This window comes from Poecilia reticulata, linkage group LG15 (assembly GCF_000633615.1).
Source record: "Poecilia reticulata strain Guanapo linkage group LG15, Guppy_female_1.0+MT, whole genome shotgun sequence".
NCBI lineage: Eukaryota > Metazoa > Chordata > Actinopteri > Cyprinodontiformes > Poeciliidae > Poecilia > Poecilia reticulata.
In genome coordinates this window covers 6,351,755-6,356,491 of record NC_024345.1, presented here as the reverse complement: position 1 = coordinate 6,356,491, position 4,737 = coordinate 6,351,755, and the positions used below count along the sequence as shown (strand labels likewise).

Sequence of the window (4,737 nt, the reverse complement as noted above, 5' to 3'; positions counted from 1 at the left end):
CTTAAATCCCTGAACTTCACATTTTAACGGAAAAAAAGAGCAACGCGACTTGGATGTAACGAGTAACGAGACACTTTTGTAGAAATGTAGTGAAGTAGAAAGTACAGATACTTACTGTAAAATGTAGTGGAGTAAAAGTAGAAAGTACCCATTATTAAATCTACTTAAGTAAAGTACAGATACACGAAAACTGTACTTAAGTACAGTAACGAAGTACTTGTACTTCGTTACTTCCCACCACTGATTTACGGTTTCACACGTTTGAAGAGGAGGTGAGTGAGACACAATAAGCTGCTTTCAGAGGTAATTTTGCACACTTACAACCTTGCAGTGAAAGCTGGTAAGCTGCCTGGCTTCAGGAGGTCAGTTTCCTCCTCAGCTGTACATCAGAGAGTCGCTCCTGTGGGTTTTGAAAAATTCATTCACACGATAGGTCAGGCAATTTCCACAAACCCTTCCTCAAATCTCCCCCTCAACTGCATGAAAAAAAACCGCGATTTCCTCGTGGCAACAAGCGAACGTGTCTTGTTGTTTTCGCAGTGAAGACTGCGCAGAAAAAGCTTCTGAGCTGAAATGTGTTTTCATTTTGAGATTACTGAACGGCAATTTCCAAGCCGCCCAGCTGCCATGTTTAATGGACACGGAGAGCCATCTAATGCAACCCCACGACATCTTTAATGACATAATGCAAAGCAATGCCATCCCTGATTAAATACTGCAAATGTAATGTTTCGTTTGGTAATAGAATAATGCAACATAAATTTGATGCTTAATGGGATTACAGTAGATGCTGTAATCACTAGTCTGAGGAGCGAATGCTGAGTAAAACATGGTGGGCAGATTTAACAGAGCTGGTTTCTCTCCCCCCTTTGCTTCGATCTGTTCCTTATTATTATTTAGTCCGAGGTTCTTCCTCTCCAGAAGGCTTCAAGTTCGTTTTTCTGAGACAAAATCTTCTGGTTAACTGAAGGTTAAGTCGCAGATTGATTTTTTAATTTATTTTTTTACTAACTGTTAAAGATGAATCTGTCTTCCATCAGCTGTGTGTTTGTCAGAAGCATCTGGACTGTCAACATATTCAGAGAAGACCTTGAGTGAGTTCAGGAATTAAAAAATATAATCGGTGAAACTGAGTTTGATTTAATATTTTCTGCCTAAGCAATGTTTGCTAGTTCTATGTTGGAGTGTGTAGGCTGATTTCTCTTCTCCTAATTCAATAGTGCATTAGTCTTTAACTATTCAGGCTGTGAAACAAATAGAGAGCAAAATATCACACAGATAATTTCATGATCATATTTTGATCTGATGCCAGTGGGTGTTTTCTTCATGGCTGTGAGGTTCTTACTGACATGATGATGGTTATGAAGATGATGGGTCAGCGGGTCTTCAGTGACAGTGAAAATGGAAACGGTTGCTAAGAAATAACTGTGGATGTGGAAGGCTGTGTGCAACTGGATGGGCTTTTAGGCTAGTTGCTGTTTAAAGGGGCAGTATTGGGAAAAGTCAACTTTTTTGAGCTTTACATCCTGTTATAATGTTATTCCCTCATCAAAAATATACATGGAATGTTACCTCAATTCATTCATGCATGTTTGAGAATTTTTTTAATCTCCATGGCAACCATTCAGCTGTGCAAAATGCCTGGGTGGACCTAGCTCCGCCTTCGAGACAGTTTCCAAACTTCAGAGCTTCAGCCTCACACAGCAGCCCTCCTCCACTCAGCTCCTTCAGACTAGCCAGAGCAATTATGGTGGAACTGCACATCTGCTGAGTTCTTTACAAAGACTACTCCTTCGTGCAAAGCTGGTAAAAACGTTAAAGTAAAAAATGTTAAAGAGTTAATAGAGGAGCCATGTTACGATGACTTCCTGAAAGCGGAGTTTTACAAGGAGCAGCTTTGAAGAGACGGAGACCCGATTTCAATGCAATAAATTTAACCAAATTTCTTTTAAAGCAGATATTATTTATATAGCATTTTTGTAACAACTGAAGTTAACGTTGTTACGTGATTGTGCTATAAAATGGTCATTTAACTAGAGGTTAACTAGAGCTAGACAAAGACATACACAAACACAGAAAGTAATCTCAGCCATGTTGAAACCTTTGGAGTTAAGTATATGACACATGAATTCAAACTGACCTAAGTCTGGAGTTGGATCATTAATAGTGAGTGATTAAAGCTTGATTTATTGCTTCATACGTCTGCCTGTGTGGTCTGCGAGGCACGCAGCCCACGCTTAAATTACATCATTTCAGCAACCACCTTTATACAGACCAACGTTTCCACAACATGCACCTCTGAAATTTTGTAATAATTCATACAGTCCCACACTGAATAGCATGGTGGAAAGCAAGAGCTTCTGCTACTGGAGATTTGCAACTCTTGGAAAAATGCTGGACAATTCTATTCAAATTAATTTAATTAAGAACAGCACATTAAACAATGTCACATGTTAAACAGAGCAACCGATTTGTTCACAGGTTTTCTGGCCACATGATTTGAAACACGGATCATAACTGGTTTTGAAATGAATAAAGCAGGACAGGATGGAAAAGTGCAACATGAACTTCCTGGATTATTCTGTAAAGCCACTTTTTTCCCCCAGAAAACCGACCAGTTTAAATGAGTTCTACCAATTGAATGTTATAGCAGAAGCTTGCTAATTTGTGGTTGTGTACGTATGGATGCTGGACTGGAGAAAATCCACAATAAATTCAAACTGATGCATTTATATAAAAAGAAACAAAAGAAAGATGGTGATGTTTTTGTTTCTTAGTCATCCCACTCTGAAACAAACACTTGGTGCAAATAAATATTGAAACACCAAACATTGTTTTGTTGCCCATTTCTTTTAGTGTTTATGCTGTTTAGTATAATTTGTCTTATGATGTAAATTTGCCCTTTACTGTTCTTTCTTACTATTATTTCTCAGTTTTTTATATTTCATTTTAGCTTTGTGTGAATGTGCTTCCATTTTCCTTTATCTTGCTGCTGGTGCATTTCAATAACCTCACTTTGGGACAATAAAGGATATTTCTGATCTATTCTAAATGATGGATTGTTGGATTGATTGATTGATTTGCTGAGTGCCAGTAAACCCCTCTGTGGAACTGCAGGCATCTGTCTCTCTTTGTGTTTGTTCATCTTCTCACTGGTCAGTAGTTGTGATTGAAGAACCCATTAGCTACTGGAAGCTTAAGAGACACCATCATCGTATATGGGAAAGGCCTGAACACACACACACACACACACACACACACACACACACACACACACACACACACACACACACACACACACACACACACACACTCTCTCTCTCTCTCACTCCATATGACAGGTAACAAATTAAAAGCCTGAGTAAGATGAATACACATCACCATAAACACATTTTACTGCATATGCTGTCTCTTACTGTAACTCACTATCCCACCTACACTGTTTTGTTTTCATTTTAATTTCATGACTAACTTCAAGACAGAGTCATGAATTATAATGATCCAAACAGAATGTGAAGGGTAGTTTTCAGAGTTTATTTCATATTTGGTCCAGGTTTGTTCAGCCTCATTTTGTCTAGTGGCTCCGTCTCCATCTTCCTGTTTGGTCCAAAACCATCTGCTTCCATGCTCTGGGTATTGTTTGAAAGCAGATATTAATGTAGGTTGCATCAGCTTGAAATTAGCTTTAAAATCTAATAAAAACCTCTTACAAAGAAAGGATGTCCAGAGACTTCCAATCATATTTTTTTATGTCTGTGGTCTGTTTCCATTTTTAAAATATGACTGGTCAGTAGTTATCATGAAAAAAATCTGACTTAACCCAGAAATGTTCTGGCAGCGGAGAGCCAGTTTCACTTGGTTAACTGTGCTCATGTTAAATAAATCAAGCTCTTAAACTAAGTACATACTGTTGCATTAAATCCCAAAATATAATTTACTGATGTGCAAAATGTTTAGCATCAAGATGTAGAGAAGTCAGAAGAAACAATCAGTGTTTATTTTTCTTTCTCTTCTGGTGCTGAAAGAAAAAAAGTTATTGTGATGAAAATAGTCAAAATCTGTTAGGAGGTTTACAAATATTTTCACAACACTGTATAGAATTAAAAATTCAACAAAAAATTTTTGTTGTATTTTTGTCATGATATTAAAAGCTTAATACCTTTCTGTGTATTTCATTTTTGAATGTTATGTTTTCATTTGCACAATATGCAACCAACAGGCTCATCCAGCACATCTCCCAACCTGTTTGGTTAGCAATGTCCTGTTCAGTCTCCATAGAAACCAATATCATAGCCAATGGGTAGAAGTGTTTCCTGCTACTTTCATTAGTAGACCGGGTTTTAAATCATTCACTTAACATCGAGTTTTCTTATCAGACTTTCAGCTCTTTGTTGTATGGATGGGAGAATTTTAGCTGTTAGCCTGCTAGTCCATCCAGCTGAATTCAGACTTGTTACCATGGAGACATTTAATGTGTATACAGCTAATATTTTACCAATGTATGCTTAATAAATAAATGTAAAAACAAGATGTTGAAAATCTTTGGCGTAATGTCATATGATGACATAATGGGGCGTATTGTTAAGTTACTATTCCTACCGTAGAGAAGAGGAGCTGCTTCATGCTTAAGTTCTAGTTCAGTGGTTCTTAACCTTTTTTGAGGTACCGAACCCCCCAGTTGCATATGCGCATATTCACCGAACCCTTCTTATTCCAAACTCCACTCCACCCCCCCCC

General features: G+C 37.7%; 1 protein-coding gene across 1 annotated transcript in view; it reads left to right on the top strand.

The window, feature by feature from the left end:
• LOC103476583 (uncharacterized) overlaps positions 1 to 4,737 on the top strand; it is a 135,495-nt gene that overhangs the window by 82,413 nt on the left and 48,345 nt on the right. The gene's annotated exons all lie outside the window — the stretch shown is intronic.